This window comes from Dipodomys merriami, unplaced genomic scaffold (genome assembly GCF_024711535.1).
Source record: "Dipodomys merriami isolate MVZ:Mamm:240054 unplaced genomic scaffold, mDipMer1.0.p SCAF_951, whole genome shotgun sequence".
NCBI classification, from domain to species: Eukaryota; Metazoa; Chordata; class Mammalia; order Rodentia; family Heteromyidae; genus Dipodomys; species Dipodomys merriami.
Genome location: NW_027206570.1, coordinates 253,501 through 274,104, shown reverse-complemented (window position 1 = coordinate 274,104; position 20,604 = coordinate 253,501). Strand labels below are relative to the sequence as shown.

General features: G+C 40.1%; 1 long non-coding RNA gene across 2 annotated transcripts in view; it reads left to right on the top strand.

Annotated features, from left to right (window-relative positions):
* The window catches only part of LOC138821888 (uncharacterized), a 64,069-nt gene that overhangs the window by 41,161 nt on the left and 2,304 nt on the right, over window positions 1-20,604 (top strand). Inside the window, exons 1-2 of one of the 2 annotated variants that reach the window (XR_011370250.1) lie at window positions 17,715-17,789; window positions 19,315-19,396. This is a non-coding gene — a long non-coding RNA (uncharacterized lncRNA). Of the gene's footprint in view, window positions 1-17,714; window positions 17,790-19,314; window positions 19,397-20,604 lie in introns of those variants that run through there. The other variant, XR_011370251.1, reaches the window with a different exon arrangement.

Here is a 20,604-nt window from a genome sequence, read left to right as displayed (position 1 = left end):
AAGGCTATGGAAATGGCAACCCTGGTACTCAGAACCAACAGATATCCCTTGCATTGGCCCTGAATTCCAGGAGACTTGGTAGTTACCTCTCAATTCTGTGACAAGTAGGCTAAAGGCAATTCTGTCTGATGAATGGTGACAAGATGCCTAGAATTACCAACTCAGGCCCTAGGAAAGGCTGGAGTTCCAACTCCAATCTCCACTAATCATAAACCAAGGCCAACCAGCTGTATCAATAAAGCCATGTGTCTCCTTGGATAGTAGTTGGAGCTGGCAACAAGTGTCTCACACCTATAATTCTAGATACTCAAAAGGCTCAGATCTAGAGTTTGCAGAAAAATATGGACAGAAAAGTCCTGAGACTCATATTTCCAGTTAACTAACCAAAAAAAAACTCAGTGAAACTTTGGCTTAAGAAGTATAGTGCCAAGTGCTATACTTGAGTGAAAAAGCTGAGTGAGAGTGTGAGACTTTTAGTTTAAATCCCAATACTGCTGTTCACACAAGGTGTGTACTTACACACACATGCACATATCTCTGTGCATCACCTCCTTCTGGGATGCAATAATAGATGCTGAGAGTTAGCTCTAGTATCAATATTAACTCATTTCCAGTTTGACGACTGTATTCTACACACAGCAGTAGTGTGAAAGCTTCTCAGAAAATGAGTCCCACCATGCTTACAGTGACTGAGGATGGGCATAGGTGCATCCCTTCTGCTAGCTTTTGAGGGACCTCACTGTGCATCTGTGGACATTGTCTGTTCAGAAAAATAGCCTCTTCCCACAGTCACCAACAGCCACCAGAATGTGGGGAGAACTGGTCTGAGTAATGATCACAGGATCTTTATTTCATCTTTGTTAGATGTTTTTGCCTCATGTGGAGTCAGGATGTATGGCAAAGATGATTTTAATAGTTTGATGCACAAAGAGATCATTGAACAATTACTGATATTTACCATGTAAGCACAGGGTACCAACAACAACAGTGATTACATATTCTATTGATGATTCTTTGTTTTTGTTGTTGTTGTTCATGGGAATTGAACTTGAGGCCTGGGTACTGTCCCTTGAGATTTTTTTCGCTGAAGGCTGGAGTTCAATCACTTGAGCCACATTTGGCATTTTTGTGGTTATTTGGAGATAATAGTCACTTGGAAGCCTGGAGCTGGATGTTCACCCCTGTAAGCTTAATTACTTAGAAGTCTGAGATCTGAGTGTCAAGATTCAAACCGCCTGGGCCAGAAAGTCCATGAGAGTCTTACCTCAAGTTACCATCCCCCAAAAGTCAACTGGGATCATCATATCTCAGCTTCCTGACTATCTTGGATTGCAAGTGTGAGCCATCAGCAGTTTATTTGTAACAAATAAGCAAATAATAAAATAAATAATAATTGTAAAATAAATAATAAATACTATCTCTTTAAATAGTTTTAAAGAGATTTTCATTTTATTTCATGTGGACAATGCATGTTGATCAGTGTTACCCTTTCCATTATTGTCTACCCTCCTTTTGTTTGAACACAGAGTCTCTGTATATTCCATGTGATCTTCTTGTTTCAGTTTCTTGAGTGTTGAGATTATAGGCATGCACCACAATGCTAAGCTTTGTAAGTCTTATTCTCAAACCAAAACAGAATGCCAAGCAATATTTTCCTAGTTTCTGCTGCACTACATTACAAATATGCATTAAGAATGTCAGACTTTTCACACCCTGAAAATGTGGTACACGGACATCACACTGCATACAATATGCATGGTACATGGGGAAGTTAGCCAAGTGGTCTAGGCTAACCTGACACTGAGTCCCATGTAAACCCAGGTGTATTCTGATGCTGCTGGGTGAAATATTCAATAGATGTCTGTTAAATCTGGTTGATCTATGCAGTTGTTCAGATCTGCAGTTTCTCTGTTGAGTTTTTGCCGAGTTGATCTATCTAGTGGAGTGAGTGGTGTGTTAAAGTCCCCAACAATTAATGTCTTTGGATCTATGTGGAATTTGAGTTAAAGTAGTGTTTCTTGGATAAATTTGTGTGCTCTGTTGTTTGGTGTATGGAGATTTATAATTGTAATATCCTCCTGAAGGAGCAATCCCTTAATTAGTATGTAGCGACCTTCTTTATCTCTTCTCACTAATTTTAATTTGAAGTCTATTTTATCTGATATTAGTATTGCAACTCCTGCCTGTTTATGAGGGCCATTTGCTTGGTAGATTTTGTTTCAGCCTTTCACATTGAAAATGTGTTTGTTTTTAAGGGCAATGTGTGACTTCTGAAGGCAGCAGATATAAGGATCTTGCTTTTTAATCCAACTAGACAGTCTATGTCACTTAATTGGAGACTTAAGTCTGTTAATGTTGAGAGATAGGACTGAGAGGTATTTGGGAGTTCCTGCCATTTTATCCACCTTCTTGGGGGCTGTGGCAACTAGGTTCTTCCTATGGTTCTTGGATTTTCAGTTTGGGTGAGGTTTCTTGGCCTTTATTGTGGTCTTCTATGTATAGGACATGTTTAAAAATCTTTTATAGGGCTGGTTTGGTGGAGATGTATTGTTTCAGTTTTTCTTTGCTATGGAAGGTTTTTATTTGACCTGAGGTTATGAAGGAGAGTTTAGCTGGATACAGTATTCTTGCTTGATAGTTGTTTGTCTTTAGGGCATGGCATACATCATTGCAGGCTCTTCTTGCTTTGATTGTCTCTGCTGAGAAATCTGAGCTGATTCTAATTAGTTTCCCTTTATACGTGATTGATCTTTTCTCCTTGACAACTTTAAGGATCTTTTCCTTGGTCTGAATTGATCCTGTGCAGATTACAACATGATGGTGGGATGTCCTGTTTTGGTCTGGTCTATTTGGAGTACTAAAAGCTTCTTGTGTCTGAATAGGCCTATCTTTTTGCATGTTTGGGAAGTTCTCTGCTAAGATCCTATTAAACAAATTTCCTAGACCATTACCTTCTGTCTCTAGGTGCTCCTCTACAACTATTATCCTCAGATTAAGGCTTCTGATGGTGTCTTCAAAATGTTGAATAGATCTACCATATTTCTTGGATTTGTCTTGGATGGTTGAATGTTCTTTCTCTATAATATCTAGGCTGTCTTCAATCCCTGGGATTCGATCTTCTGCATGGTCTAACCTACTATCAAGACTTTCTACTTTGTTTTTCATTTCTTTTCCTTCTAATTGTTTGGCTTTGTTGGGGGTTTGTTATAGATCTTGTATGAACTTCTTTACTTCCTTAATTTGTGTTCAGTGTTTATTCTCAAGTCACTTAGTTGATTGATTATGGTTTCCCTGAACTCCCATTCCTGGAAGGTGATTTCTGAGGATTGCAGTTCAAAGCCAGTCCTGGCAGGAGCGTCTGTGAGACTCCTATCTCCAATTAACCACCAGAAAACCTGAAAGTTGTGCTGTGGCTCAAGTGGTAAAGTGCACACCTTGAGCTAAAGAACTCAGGGATCGTGCCCATGCCTAGAGCTCAGGGATCATGCCCAGACCCAGAAATCAAGCCCCACGACCAACAAAAAGAAAAAAAAAAGGAATGGGTTAAATGTTAAATAAATCTGAACTTATTTTAGGTTCTATGAATTCAGGAAATGTTACAATAATGGAAATACATTTTATTTCATAATATCAGGATTTGAGATCAAATGGGTATTATGATTCCTGTTATAGAACAAGATAGATTCAGAGTTAAGAGTGAAAAATTCTGTAGGGTTTAGGAAAACCTGCAATTTATTTCAAGAATTACAAGTCAATTTCAGTTAGGATGACACAAAATGAGGGATTTTCATAAATTATATAATTGGGATACCATTAGGGTCAAGTTTATGGTTAGGATTATAGCCATGATTAGGGTTAGAGTGAAGGAGAAAAAAATGAGGCTCAAATTGAAGGTAAATTTTAGAATAAGCCTGGTAAGAGTTAGAATGAATGTGAACTAGAGTATTGCTATATTAGAATCTACTTACAATCAGCTTATGGTTATTCTCAATGTTCCAGTTAAGGTTAAGTTTAGGGTTAGAAAATGACTAAGGTATTGGGAAAAAATTGTAACCTGTGTTTGGAAGCCTTATTTGAATCAAGTCAGGATGAGTGAAAATTAGTTTACTTGTGTTAGTGTTGACATATAATTTATATTAAGATTAGGGTCAGTATTTTGTTCTGATTATGGTTAGTGTTATGAATAGGAATATTTTTAGTATGAAATTGAGTTTTCACTAAAAAGTGGACGCAAAAAATGTGAGATTGAATAGTAACTAGAGCATTATCATTATATTTATTTCTCAGTGATCATTCTTGTAATGATTAATGAGAGTTTTCCAGCCAGGTTTCAGTTGAGAGTTAGCTTAAGTAATGGACTAGATGATGAGTAAATCTGAAACTGTTTTAGGGTACAGGGAAACTACCATATTTTTCCTGATGTGAGAATTTGAGGACACATAATGGTTCATGTTAGGGAACAATATAACTTCAGATGTAGAGTCAGGAAATTTGTGGGAATTAGGGCAAATTGAAATTCATTTCCATAGTGCAAACTGGAGCATTCACTAGAATGAATAAAAACTAGAATATTTTTCTTAAACATTAGAATTGGACTATCATTAGGGTGAAAGTTAGGTTTCCATTCTAGATGGGCTTAATGTTAGCATTAGGGAAATGGAAAATTTAGGGTCTAATTGAAAGTAAATTTTTGAAAAACAAGTCAAGTTACAATTAGGATGAATGTGAAATAGGAAACTGTTCATAATAGAAGGATTAGGGTATGATTAGTGTGAGGGTTAGCCTGAATGTTCCAGTTAGGGTTCGGGTTAGAAAAATGGCAGGATATTTAAGTAAAACTAAAAACTATTTTGAGAAAGATGAGTTGAATCAAAGATAGGATAAATAAAAACTAATATATTTGTGTGGCTTTTAGAATTCAAAGGCAATTGGTTCTAGGGTTGTGGTTACTTTTCTAATTTATGAACTAATGAATTAAAGGCACAATTCTTTCATTCTTACAAACCAAGACAGTCACAATTTGGGGAACAAACTCAATTTTCTACATGAAAATGTGTCTTAAAATATTTTCAAACATAAATAATAGTGAACAAGGTGTCATTTATTAAAATTAGGTAAGTTGATGATACAGCTTTCAAAAATATACAAACACATGGGACAGAAACTCAGACATCTTATCAGAAAAAACAGATATTCTACTTGCTTTAGTAGGGAAATTGTGTGTGTGTGTGTGTTTGTGTGTATGTGCACGTGTGTGCATGTGTGCGTGTGTGCATGCGTGCATGTGCGAGTGTGCGTGCACCCACCACAGGTCTTCAACTCAGGCCTGGGTTCTGTCATCATCTTATTCAGTGCAAGGATGGCACTAAACCACTTAGCCACAAGTCTTCTTCTGGCTTTTTAGCAGTTAATTTGAGATACATATCACATGGATTTTCCTGTCTGGACTTAATCTTATGATCCCCAGCAATCCTTGGATTAGTGTTACTGTGGGTGTTACCACAAAGTGATAGTTCATTAATCTGGGAACAATATAGAAGTACTTGTGCAAGATACAAAGTAACCAGTTCATTAATTTTGGAGTAACACAGGATCACATTAGATTGCCTTCAAACACATTGTTTCTGATGAGTTTATCTGAACCCCAAGACATAATCAAAACCTATTAGCCAGAATGTATGAAGTAGCACATATTTATGGCACAGGATATGTACAATGAATTAAATCCTGAATCAAAAGTCTTTGTTGGTTTTGCTATTTAAAAACAAATCAGAAATAGATGGTCATTGAGATGAAGCCTAGACTGGAGGCCTGTAGTGAGCAGCAGAGCATCTGCATAGTGAGCACAAGGCACTGAGTCCAACCCCCAGGACCATAAAGAAGAGGTAGAAGAAAGTGAAAGTGTAGGAGAAAGAGGAAAGGAAAGGAGGAGAAAGGTGTAAGAGAGGAGGAAAGGCATAGCAGGAGGAAGAAGAGGAGGGGACAGGGAGAAAGTTGAAGGGAAAAGGGATGTAAGAGGGAAACAGGACCCTGGGGAAAAGAAGCAGGAGAGGAGACAGAAGGAGAAAGATAAATGTAATATAACAACAAGAATTGTTGGAAAAAATTTTGCATAAGTGATCTGCATATGCATGGCAGAATTATTTTTAATCAGTGAGAAAGCTAGCACGGTGACAATATGGGTGATACCTGTTGTTCGGTCATTTCATTTTCTTTCTTCAGTGAGGAGTTCAGAAGAAATCCTGTTTGGTGTTTGACAGATATATTCAGGATTTCTTTTTCATGAATTAAACATGGGAAGGAACTATATGCAACCTCCTTTAATTAAAAAAAGAATAGAAGCTATATTTATTAGTATTACTGTGCATGAGGAAATCGTGGAGATTTTTGGTTAATTCAAAGGGCTCCATGCAAAAATATACGACAAGAGGGAATTAAAACTGTTTTTAAAGTATAATACATTATCATTGATGAGAAGTTTTAGTGGATGTTTTTCTTTTTCTTTTTCTTTTTCTTTTTGCCAGTTGTTCAGTGCAGCAGCAAGGCTGTACCCTGGAGCCCTTTCGAAGTCACCACATGAACTTCAATTTCTGTAGTCCCTGTGGGTGTGGGTGCCTCCTCAGGTCACCCGTTGAGAAGTGGGGTCCCCTTCCTTCTGGTGGATGTACAGTGAGGGGATGTGTGTGCATGCTCCCCAGCATTGCCAGATGAGCCCCACCCATCCTTCCCACCTCCCTTCCCAGTCTCAGTTGCTCCATTTCACTCAGGATCTGGCAGCCATGGGGCTGGAGTTGAATCCACTGCTGCCTTCTCCTCCTCCAGCGGTGCTGGTACTGGTCTGCAGTGGTCTTAGGTGAGAGTGCCATCCCAGGGAGACTCCGTTCTGAGGTCACTGCCTGCCCTCATGGGTGTAGGGTCTGGGGACACCATGTTTGTACACTGTAGAGTCCACGGGAGAAGGAAGGCTGGGTGGGCAGTCCACCCCTTTGAGGCCAGGCAGCCCAGCTGTGGTTCACCTTATCAGTCATTTATTTATTTATTTATTTATTTATTTATTTATTTATTTATTTATTGTGAAAACACCATACAGAGGGGTTACAATTACAAGGGCAATGAGTACATTTTTTTTTTTTTTTTGGGGTCCGGTTGTGAGGCCTGAACTCTGGGCCTGGGCGCTGTCCCTCAGCTCTTCAGCTCAAGGCTAGCGCTCTACCACTTGAGCCACAGTGCCACTTCCGGCTTTTTGCTTATGTGGTGCTGAGGAATCGAACCCAGGGCCTCATGCATGCAAGGCAAGCACTCTACCACTGGGCCACCTTCCCAGCCCCAATGAGTACATTTCTTATCAAGCCCTTTCCCATCCTCCTCCCCCCACCACCAAAATTGTAAAGTTCATTTTTCGACATAACGACTTGTACATCTCCTTGTTGCAATGAGTCCACCTGTATCCCTATTTAAACTATTTGTTTTTGCCCTTCCCCTCCACAAATTATACCAACAGCAAATACAGAGAGAGCAGGGGGTATTCAAATGTTTTTCTTTCACTCGATTATTTCTAACATATTTATAAGATGATTTCTTTGTTGTTTTGTATGTCCCTCCTCCACGGTATAACCCCTGCTCTCACCTCATCAGTCTTTAAGGTGGTCTGGAGACTGGAGTTGTGTGCTGGCCCCTCTGCCAGAAGGCTTGTGACAGCTGCACAGCTCAGCACCCTGGAGCCCCTTTAGCATCCCCACAGACTTCCATTTTCTGGTCCCTGTGAACTCGGGTATGGGCTCATCCCTGCATATGCCCATCAGTGCCAGAGGAGTCTGGACTTTCAATGCACCAGCTGCAGCACCAGGGGCCTGAAGTCCTTTGGCTTTGCTGTGTAGCCTCCTCCGTCCTTTTGGTCTGCATGGGCCCAGATCTGGGTGACATTCTGGGGATGCTCCGTTTGGAGGCTCACTCCCTACCCTTGTTGTGCTCCAAAGCAGGGAAATGGGTCTGGCCTTGGCAGTGTAGTCCACACAGATGGAAGGCAGGACTTGGGGTCTGCCTTGCCTTCCCTCCTGGCTTTGGCCCCTGAGGCTGGTTTGCTTGATCTGGTCACTGATGGAGCCTTGTTGGCCGCAGCCCACCACAACAAGTGCTGCACCTGCTGCAGCAGCAATGTGATGTCCTGGGCCCCCTCAGGGTCACCACAGGGACCTCTGATGGGTCTACATGCTCTGGGTGTGGGTGTCATCCCAGGACTCCCATTAGGAAGTGCCACTCCCCTTTGTGGTACTGGAAGCAAGAGGTGCCACATATAATTTCTACGTTCTAACATTTTCCTTCACTGAGATAAACAGAACTGGGAGATTTAAATAACTTTTATAAAAACCAAATATTTAACCTATATCACTTCAACCTGTTAAACTATTGTAATATTTTTTATCTAGTAGTAATTCTTTTTTTTTTTTTTGCCGGTCATGGGGCCTGAACTCTGGGTCTGGGCGCTGTCCCTCAGCTCTTCAGCTCAAGTCTAGCGCTCTACCACTGGAGCCACAGCGCCACTTCCAGCTTTTTCTGTTTATGTGGTGCTGAGGAATCGAACCCAAGTCCTCATGCTTGCAAGGCATGCACTCTACCGCTGAGCCACTTTCCCAGCCCTCTAGTAGTAATTCTTTCTGTAATTACTTATTTTACTTTTGAATGTAACTAATAAATATTTTGTGTGTGTTTTACTATTCTAGTATAACTTCGTTTGCACTACTTACATACAATTTTTTTTCAAATTCTGATATTTAATCATGTGTTTTGGATAAGAGTTTTGTTGTACTTTTATTTCAGTTTGCCATTATGGCCTTATAAATACAAACAATAAAATCCATTTTTGTTAGTATCAAGAAAAATGATTTTGGACTATAGACTCAAGGATATAGCATTATATATCATACAGTAATATGTATCACTTTGTTTAAAACTGCTCCATAAAATAAGTAGTAATTCAGGTGGCAGCCACTTCATCTGGCATGCTGATCCCTCTGGTGAAGTAGGATCCTAGTGGCAGTCTGTCCAAATCGGGCCCTTGTGGGCACCTCGCCTGGGACTGTGGGAGAAGATCAGGGTACACCTCCTGTTGGGCTAGGGCAGCAACCCAGTAGCTTCTGTGTGAATGACACAGTGCCACTGACTCACATCTAGCACCTGCCTGCCCCGTGGGCCTGGGCTCTGAGGATCAGCCCCTGGGAGCACACACACACCATGGGGCAGAGACCGCCCACCTAGGAAGGAGTGCAGACTGAATAGAAGCCACTCTGTGGGCCAGCTTGTACAGTATTTATCCTTCATGAAGCAGGGGACAATTCTGCTCCACTGTGGGGAGAAGAAAAGAAAGACAGGCCCAGGAGGGGTGATGCCAACTTTTGTATTCAGGCTGGCAAGGAAACTTTCCTCCACGCACTCTCCAGCAGGCTCAGGAAGCCCTTCCATGCTCCTGGTCGATGGAGTAGTAGCCAGGAAACTCACGTCTGATACTCCTGGCTGCTCTTTTGGGTTTGTTTGTTAATTTATTCAGAGAGCCTCTCCCTCAGACAGCAAAGTTATATTCTGGGTTTTGTAAAACGTTCTGCATCTGAGCATTCTCAGTGTTTGGTTTTTGTGTTGTTTCTTGTAAATGGGTTGTAAAATTTGTGTTTTAGGTTTTGAGGTGCAGGAAGAGGAGCCAGAATATGAACACAGTTTCCTATAAGCCTTTCATCTAAAACTGAAAACAGATTCTCTCTAAAACTGCATTTAAGGAAATAAATTTGAGAGGGGAAAAGGCTCTTTTATCATGAGATCAAAATGTGCTATTTTTATATGCATGTTTTATACGTTCAAAATACAATTAAGTAATTCACTATCTAGGAACAATTTTTCAGATCTAAGATATAAGTGTTTTGGGAGCTAGAGGCAGGGTTATTGTGAGCTTTATCCAAAGGGAGGGAAGGAAGTTAAAATCCATAGATGACTTTGTAGAATCAAAATGGTAATACAAAATAAGAATCACAAAAAACCCTCTGTGCTATTCGGGGTCTTTTATTCTTCCATAATAATTTTTGGATTGCTTCTTCTATTTCATTTAAGAGTGAGATTGGGATATTGGTAGGTATCACATTGAATTTGGATATAGCTTTTGGCAGTATTGCCATTTTCATGATGTTAATCCTCCCAATTCATGAGCATGGGAGGTTTCCCACTTCCTTAGTTCTGCTTTCTTTTTCTTTTTAAGGCTTTTAAAGTTTCCATCACAGAGGTCCTTCACCTCTTAAGTTAACTCCTAGGTATTTTATTTTTTTGTGCGGCTATTAAAAAGGGGTTGCTTTCCTAATTTCAGCCATACCCTTATTGTTATTGGAATACAGGAAAGTCATTGGTTTCCGAGGGTTAATTTTATACTCTGCTAGTTTGCCAAAATTTCTGATCAGCTCAAGTAACTTGTGAGTGGAGTCATGGAGTTCTTTAAATACAAGATCATGTCATCTGCAAAGAGGGAGAGTTTTACTTCATCTTTCTCTATTTGGATCCCCTTTCAGTTTGCATCTTGTCTTACTGCCCCAGCTAGCATTCTAATATTAAGTTGAAGAGGAGTGGAGAGAGTAGACATTTTTAATCTCACTCCTGTATTTATAAGAAATGGCTGTAACTTTTCACCATTAAGTATAATACTGGCTGTAGGTTTGTCAATCCTTAACAGAAAGAACAGTACTGGAACAATATCAATTCCAAATTTCAAACTCTACTAAAAAGCCATAGTAAAAGAACAGCTTGGTACTGACACAAGAATGGACCTGAGGACCAGTGGAATAAGACTGAAGGCTCAGAAATGAATCCACTGACCTATAGCCACTTGCTCTTTCACAAGGGAGCTAAAAAAAACAGAATGGAAGACAGACAGCCTTTTGAGTAAATGGTGTGGAAAAAAATGGTTAAACACCTGTAGAAAACTAAAGCTAGATTCTGTATATGTCACCCTGCATGAGAATCAACTCTGAATGGATCAAAGACCTCAAAATAAAAGAAGACACCAAGAAAACATTACATGAAGGAATAGGAATAAATCTAGGGTTTTTTTTTTTTAGCACAGACAGAAATTTTCTTAATAGAGAGCCAGAAACAAAAGAAATCAAAGGAAGTTTGGACAAATGGGATTGCATGAAACACCAGATCTTCTGCAAGGCAAAGGTCATAGCTAGCAAGATCAATAGAAAGCTCACATACTGGGAGAAGATCTTCTCGACACAAGGTCTTATATCTAAAATATACTTAGGACTCAAAAAAAATCCCCCAACAATAAATCTTCAAACAAACAACTGCTCAATAACTAAGTGGGCTAAAGACTTAAAGAGAGACTTCTCTGAAGAGGAAATAAAAATGGCCATTAGACACATAAAGAAATGCTCAACTTTTCTGGCCATAAAAGAAATGCAAATCAAGACAACATTGAGATTGCACCTCACTCTAGTTAGAATGGCAATAATCAAGAAATGTAATAACATCAGATGTTGGAGGGGATGTGGTTAAAAGGGAACCCTACTGCATTGTTGGTGGGATTGTAAACTTGTTTAACCACTTTGGAAAGCAGTATGGAAGTTGTTCAAAAGAATCCGTGTAGAGCTCCCCTATGATCCAGCAATCTCACTTTAGGGCATTTACCCAAATGATCACAAACAAGGTCATACCAAAGCTGCCAGCGCAACCATGTTTTTTGCAGAATTAGTCACCATAGCTATGATATGGAATCAACTCTGATGCTCCTCAGTAGATGAATGGATCAAGAAAATGTGATATATATCTATATATACGTATATAGATATAGACATACACACACAATGGAATTCTATGCCTCCATTAGAAAGAATGCCATTACCCCATTTGTTAGGAAATGGAAAGACTTGGTAAAAATTAAATTAAGTGAAGTAAGCCAGGCCCAAAGAAACATAGGTCCATGGTTTCCCTTGTTTGCAAGGACTAGTACATGTCTAGGACAAGCAGAGAAGATCAAAGGCTATGTACATATGACCATATAAAATGATGTTAAGCGAAATGTACCCCAAGTCAGAGACATAGTGGTTTTTTCTTTCTTGCTTTTGTTTTTAATATAATGTACTATGTGATTCTTTTGTAGGTTCATCCCCCCCATGGTATAATCCCTGTTTTCACTGTATTTGATCAAGTGTTCTGCATTTTGTATATACATTTTTGTAATTTGGGGAGTGGAAGGGATATAGCAGAATGCTTAAATGGGGATGCAGGTTGACCTATTGTGATGATGAGATGTAGAGGACACTGTGTCAAAAATGAATTTACAGTTTCGGGCAGGGGTCAAGAAGGGAGGAGTTGGGGAGGTGGGGAGGGAAGGGCTAGGGGAAAAACAAAGGAGGAGGTAACAATGCTCGATAGGAAATGAACTCATTACCCTACTCATGTAACTGTAAACCCTCTGTGCAGTAATTTTACAATAAAAAATATAAAAAAATCTCTGCCTGGTGTAGATTTCCAATGCTGCCCTCGGCATTGCATTTTTTGCCTTTTTTGGCTGTGGTTAGGTCTGCCTGTCCAGTGGATCAGTAGTCTTCAAGGCATCTTGGTCCTGAAGTGGACTTGAATTATCCATTGATTGTTGGAACCAGGCCAAGGACAGGACAAAACCACTTCCAGGGCCTGGCTTCTTCATTTCCCATGCAACTAGGATTGCAAGCAGTATTTCTCTGAATTTGTCCCCAGAAAAATCACTGAACCAAAAGGCAAAGTCACCAAACACCTCCCCTCCTCCCCCCATCCCCTCCTTTCTCCCTCCTTGGGAAAATACAAAATAATTTTGCAGGTTTTAGAAAACACACAAATTGCCCACCACCTCCCCTGGTAAACTAGGTTTTAAGTCACTAAGTCATGTAAACAGATAATGCCCCATTCATTATTCTGGACAACATCTTCAGGTTGTTGGATGCTTTAATTTGTTGTTGTTGTTGGTGGTGGTAGGGGGGCCTGAACTCTGGGTCTGGGTGCTGATCCTGATATGTTCAGCTCAAAGCTAGTGCTCTATCACTTGAGCCATAGTGCCATTTCCACTTTTTTCTGCTTGTGTGGTGCTGAGGAATTGAACCCAGGACCTCATGCATGCAAGACAAACACTCTACCACTGAGTCTCCTTCCCAGGCCTAATGCTTTAATTCTTTAAAATTTCTTCTTGTCAGTCATGAGGTTTGAACTCAGGACCTGGGTGTCAACATATCCCTACTTTCTTCAGATCAAGGAGAGCCCTGACTGCTTGAGCCACAGTGCCACTTCCTGTTTCTAGACAAGCATCTCTCAGACTTTCCTGCCAGGGTTTGCTTTAAGCAGCGAATTTTTAAATTATATTTCTTCTACGTGTTTATTGGAACATTACAGTTTTTCTGAAATATAAAGTTTTCTATAAACCTTTGTCTTCAAGTAATCCAACAGCATTAAATATTACATTTAGAAGTTATCCTATAGCACATCAATTTTGACATTATTATGGTAAGATGAAAATCTTATTCTTTGTAGAAAAATCCCATTAAAGTCTAAATGGGAAATATGCTAATTTCAGCAATCTTGAATCTCCTTCCTCTTTTTTTTTCTCTCCAGTATCTTTTCTTGTTTTGGAACAAGTGTCATGGACTGTCCAACCATTTAAAAGGAAGCTTAGTCCATTAATTTTATAGAAAAGGAATGCAGCCTGCCTGCATGTGAAGGCAACTTTGAGTATAATGTTAATCTGATAATTCACATCGTTGAATTTTCAAAGTTGTTTTGATAAATTTTTGTTAAACCATTCGTTAAAGAGGTTCCAAATAGCAATAATAAAAACCAATGTTTTGCTTTCTAAGATGGTTTTAAAAGCTAGTAATTCAACAAACACATTCTATCCTTCCACGATTCCATGGTGAAGAATTTCTCTTTTATAATTGCCCTTACCACTGACTCCCTCCCTTCAATCTTGCAGCTTTATTCAGTTTTATTGTTACAGCTTTCATTTTGGTACTAGCATCCATAATCTCCTTGTAGTATTTGACAATGAGATTTCATTTGTTGTTAGAGAGCTCAATTTATATTTATTTATATTTCCAAAGGCAGCCTCTTGAGCATATCATAGAGCATAAAATCTTGAATATCATTAACGTGATCTTATACAACTATTCCATAAATTAATATAAGTACCACATAAATGTGCATTTTCATATAATTTTTAAAATGCAAAGTAGTTACATATATATGTCAAAAATAATTCAGACCACTAGTAGAAGACACTAAGCTAAACCTTTTGCATCTTCATCAATATTCTTTGTAAAATTTTCTTTCACCTTAGAGCCTTCTTTTCCTAGCAAGAAGTTATAAGTGATGTCCTTGGATTTTAGTGACCTCTGAGTAACCTCTTTTCTTTCCACCACCAGTTAGTCCCTCATGTTAAATACCTGAGGAATAACTTGGCCCAATGTGCCTGCAAGAGGAGTACCCAAGTCGACTGTCTGTGCCCAATCTACCCTTTGTTTGGGAATGGGGTATCAGAGAGAGGGGTGTCAGGGATCAGGTAGCTGGAACCATGGTGTTATGAATTATGGGTAGCAGAAAAGAGTAGTAGAGACTAGGATACCAGGGAAAGGGTAACTGTGACTGTAATTGCTGAGTTGCAGTGTCAGGAAATTGGGTAGCAGCTACAGCTTTGCAGGGGTTGGGCTAGCTAATACAGGCATCCAGAACTGTTTAGCAGGGACAAGGAAGCATAGACAAAGTGAAAGAGCAAAAGTTGTGAGGGATTGTGGGGCACAATCAGGGTAAAAAGGTCATGAGTGTGCAAACTGGGTAGCCAGTACTATGGTAGAAGCAATTTTCATGGTGGACTGATGTGGTGCAGAGCTCTGGGTTTGCCACTCCAGTTTTGGCTGTTAGATCTTTAGGGAAACTACCTCTAGCAGCTATTATCAGCTTGTTGTGTTCAGGCACGTGCCATCTATAAATGTCTACTCCAAGTAGATTGCATTCTTTGACACCAGTTATAGGATCTTTGCTCTAAGCATCCTGAGAGACCACACTCCACAATGCTGCAGAACAGGCTCCACATAGTGAGCTGCAATCACCTCATACAGCTCTTGCTGCTCCTCTCCAATGTCAATTATGATAGCAAGGGATCTGAGATGTGCTCAGCAGCAGTGCTCTGGGAAGCTACCAATTCTTACTCTGGCATTCTGGGAGCTCCCTAGCAATGGGAAAGAGCACTTGCTGTGGCTCTTCCAACTTCTCTCTGTGGCTCTGGACAGCCAGACTCTTGTACCTCAGATGGGTTACTTTGATGTCCAGGTGGCCTCAAACTTGCTCTATCTTTTCTCTCTAGGTGCTCTTCAGCTTCAGCTTCAGCTGCCTCTCCTTTTCCCTCCAGGTAGCTCACTTCATCCCCACATCCTTTGAATTCTGCTTCATATCACACCAAGGCCTTCCACTTTCTCATTTACCTCTGTAGCTGTGAATCTGGCACAACAAGCTATATGTAACTTCTGTATCTGTTTATCAAGATTTGAGTTGGAATCCAAGGTGGTACTAGCTCACTGAGAACATGGGAAGCATCTTAAATACTCCCATGCCATTCACTGCTCATTGAGAAAGATGCAATTGTGTTGTGGTCAGTCTCTCCTTCTCCATTTCTGGCTCAGCAGAATAAAGTGAAGTCACAATGGAGCTACCAGACAGCTGCTATGTCAGAAAGTGACCCAACGAAAGATAATTTTGTGAGGGGATACTTATCAAATGTAGTAGGATGAATGCACATATTTATAGGACACTACTAAGGGCTTTCATCTGACTAGTTATGTTATGTCCAAAATGGCAGACCAATCTTAGGCTCTCGCCTAGATCTTCCTGTTCTGAAGGCCCTGAAGACTCCTACATACAACTCAGACTTAATGACATGGGTAAATAAAACAGTAGGTGAGAGCCGGGCGCTGGTGGCCCATGCCTGTAATCCTAGCTACTCAGGAGGCTGAGATCTGAGGATCGCGGTTCAAAGCCAGCCTGGGCAGGAGAGACCATGAGACTCCTATCTCCAATAAATCACCGGAAAACCGGAAGTGGCACTGTAGCTCAAGTGGTAGAGCACTCTCCTTGAGCTGAAGAGCTGAGGGAGAGCGCCCAGGCCCAGAGTTCAAGCCCCACGACCAACAAAAAAACAAAAACAAAAACAAAAACAGTAGGTGAGTATGGATTAGTATTCTGAAGGTATGCTAAGTTGTTGTCTTGTCATGACTACCATGAAATCAATGTCCTTTCTCTGACCTTCACCATAGTTCTTTATTTGGCAAAATTGGCAAGTTTCTTAGTGTGCCACTTTCTCCTGTTAGTTCAGTGCACAGGTTAAAACTGAAGAATTAGAAAAATTAGGGCTGAGTCCATTTTACAATTTGCTAATTTGCTAACTGCTGATTCTGCTTATGTAAACTTGCTTACGCTGGCACTGACCCTTCCCTTCCCAAAAATGAGTTAACAAGTTTCAGGGACCAGATGTCGGCCCCAGGACAAGGTCAGTGGTCGTAGATAAAGAACAGACAGTACGTGTTCCTCAGTTCCCATTTAGAAATTCCCCAGACAGGACCTTGAGATAACGACCACCTGGCAAGACCACAAGCTAAGCCAAATGTCAACCAATCATAGGCCTGTAACCATGTAAACCCCCCTTAAACCAACCATGGGCCAGTCATTTTACAAAATTTCCCACGTGGCAAAGTGATTGTTGGCGTATATGATGACCTTTAAATGAACCAATCATGGGATGCTTTGTGTTATGCGTTAATCTTGTGGTTTTTGCCTTTAAAAAAGGGCTTGTAACCACTTCTCGGGGCTCCCTGTCTGCTCGGGACAGAGAGTCCTTTTGTGCAAACGTCAAATAAACTCCTCTTGCTTATTGCATCTCCCGGCCTGGAGTCTGAGTTTCTGGGGCGCCCTCCCGTTGACGAAAGTATCCCAGGAGTCTGGGGTCTTTCAAAAACATTAAGCATGCCAAACCATGGGTTTCCATTGTCCTAGTAGAAGTTTTGCATTCTAGGATCTTCCTTCTAGGTAAGTCTATTCTTGGGCCCTCATATGCATATGCTCACAGAAATGAATGTCTCACAAACCATGGAACATAGTTGGCCAATGATGATTAGCTCACACAGAGACTCAAGAAGTTTGGGTCTGTAGCCTTTCTGAGAGGCCTTGGACTAGGTACTGTGGGCAACATTGACAGTAATTCCTCAGAGCAATACCACTGGCAGCAAGTGAGCCCTGACTACTACTTAGCCCTTACTAGTTCTCCCTCGGGTATGAACACATGAACAAACCCAGTTTAGCTTATTGCACAGTGTCCTCATCAATGAAATCATTTTGAGCCTAGGAGAAACTCTCCATTTGAAAAGCAGTACACATAAGAAGCAGATGATGGCCCACACTCAAATGCTTCAGGAGAACAGAGTGTAAGGGTGTCTACACAGTTGGGAAATAGGATTCTGAGGGGTAGGAAGGGATGATTTTAGATAGCAAACTTAGAAGTAATTATACGAATTCCTAACCTAACTTTCTTCTGCCCCTCAGATTCAATTCAGGAAGTGGTGGAATGTTTATAATCACAAAATGGAGTTTTTAATCCCAGGCCCAAACTTTAGGTGTTCTTGTTACGTCTTCACACCTGCCACTGATGTAGTCAGAAGGGCAAAGGGGAAGGGAGCCCCTGCACAGGAATATAAATGGAGCTTACAAGCCACTGCAATCTCTGACTTTCTATGTTGAAGGTAAGATAAAAGGCAGTTTGAGTTTCTAAGAACTCAGTTTCTAGGCTACATGGCTCCTTCAGAACTTCTTTCCCTCCTCCTGTGTTTTGAGAGCAACAGTTAGTACAGTACTTCTGTCTCTTAGGGGCAATCTTTCTCTTCACACAATGCTTAAAGTAGACAATAGGTGGAAGCTGCCATTAAATAAAAAAAGTATGAAATCAGGCTGGGAAGATGGCTCAGTGGTAGAGCGCTTGCCTTGCATGCATGAGGCCCTGGGTTCAATTACTCAGCACCACATAAGCAAAAAGAAAAAAGCCGGAAGTGGCGCTGTGGCTCAAGTGGTAGAGTACGAGCCTTGAGTTGAAGAGCTGAGGGACAGCGCCCAGGCCCAGAGTTCAGGCCCCAGGACCGGACCGTGCCCCTCCCCAAAAAAGTATGAAATAGCACACAGTGAGTGCTTCCCCTGAATTCCTGGACCTAACAATCTCTCATTTCTGCAAGGCAAGCACTCTACCACTGAGCCACCTTCCCAGCCCCCAATTTCTCATTTCTGAAGAAAAAATGATAATGGGTGAGTACTAACAGCCTCCATTGCATGGTGAGCTTAGAACACTTTTCCCAAGGCAGGTTCTGTCCAGGTATTAGGATGGCTGAGATCTACTGGATCAATGAACTTACAGACAATTCAAGATAGAAAAGTCTAAGAGACTGAGTCTCAAAAGAAGAAACTGGACCAAGAAGAGAAAACTTATCATTGCTGGAAATGGAGAAATTCAGAGAATGTTTCTCTGAATACAGACAGGGTAAAATTATAACAAAGTTCTAAGTTGTGGCTCATTAGTAGAAACTATCAAGTCAAACCTCATTAAAGCTAAAAATAAAACTTATAAAAATAAAAAAAACTATTTGGATTTCAGTACTAACATCTATTTTAAGATGTGTGTGTGTGTGTGTGTGTGTGTGTGTGTGTGTGTGTGTGTGTGTGTGTGTGTGTGTGTGTGTGGAGTTTGAGATTATGTATGGGACAGCATTGGTTCTTAAAAATCACAATATTGACGCTGTCCTTTAGGTTTCCAATTGAAGTCTGGTGGTGTTCTAGCTCTACCAGTTGAAACACACAATTCTCAATTTCTTCTGATTAACTGCAGATAAACATGTAATGGATATGTCAAGCTGGGTTGGTTTCAGTTGTACTCTGTCGATATTATGTTCACAATGAACTATACCACTGTGGACAGGGACAGGAGGGAAAATCAGAGACAGAGAGCAAAGGAAGGGATGAGATTGTCAAACCAGAAATGAACTCATTACCTAATTTACAAAATTAAAAATCTGGGTTGATGATTCTCTCCTCCAGTTTTTGTAGGTGCCCTTAAGGCCCATCGATGGAGATTTTGAAGGTTAACTTATATGATAATTAATATAGAGCCAGAATCTCTTAAGAAATTTTATGAAAAGCATTTCATTCTTAGTACTGGTTTCTCTTTGAGTGGTGATTCTATATGTTGTTGGCAGAGCTAATTTTTTTCCTTCTTGTCTTTAGTACTTGTCAGGTGTTGAAATCCTTCTTAAAGCTTTGCAACAGAAGTCTGCTATATCTTGGCACCCTGCCCCTAACTAAAATGGTAATCAACGTTTGAAATTAATGTACTTGATATGAGTTTTATTTATTTATTTAATTTGTTTTTGGTGGTGAACTCTGGGCCTGGTCGCTGTCCTTCAGCCCTTCAGCTCAAGACTAGTGCTCTACCACTTGAGCCTCAGTACCTCTTCTAGCTTTTCTGCTTAGGTGGTGCTGCAGAATCAAACCCAGGGTCTCGTGCATTCAAGATAAGCTGTCTACCACTGATCCACCTTTTCAGCCCTTAGGAGTGGTATTTTTGTGCACGGATCTATCAAGCAAATCTATTTACCAAATGTGTTTATTTGCCACTATACATATTCAAAATTATGAATTGTCTGATTTTTTAATGAATAAAACTGTTATCATTGTTACCAGAAATTGTTTGTCTCCTCATGCTGTAAACATGGAGGAGGCATTTTAAACTAAAACTACAAAATAAATTTTAAGATCTTGGTGTTAACAAATGTGTCCAGGTGTTGTTACATTAAACAGAGAATTCAAAATGGTTTTTCTTCATGAATACAGAGATCAAAGTTCTTATAATACTTTTTTCAAAATGCAAATTAAAGGGAAAATCAGTCAGGAGGTAAAATTTATATTGAATGTAAATTTTTAAAGAGGAAAAGAAGATCCTAGATGGCAGACTAAAGACAAAGCAACATCAGAGACCTATATGCTCAATACTAAATAAGAAGCTTTAATTGAAAAATTCAGCTGGAATGTGAGCATCAGGCAAAGGCAAGCAATCAGAGCCTACCACCAACAAAGAAACACCATAATGTATATCTCAGAAAAAGGAAATAAGTTCAGACCAGGGCTCAACATCCTTATCCTTGATTTCAATGATACACATACACCCCCCCTACACACACACAGAAACACTCACTCACACACACACACACACACACACACACACACACACACACACACAAGAATGTATGCAACAGCTCAACCTACTCACATCCATTCAACATGAATCAAAGATCTTCCTGTAATATTTGAAACTTTAAAAGTTTCAAGTCTTGTAAATAATTGATAACAGATGCATAAGCAATTATTTTCTGAATAGCATCTGCTATGAAAATGAGAGTTCATGATTGTTATAACTACTTAAACATCTCTGAATCTCAAAAGAATTAAACTAGAGACAATCCGAATTTGGGGACTATATTTCTACCAGCTCTTCTGCAAAGGCTTAATAAGAAGTTA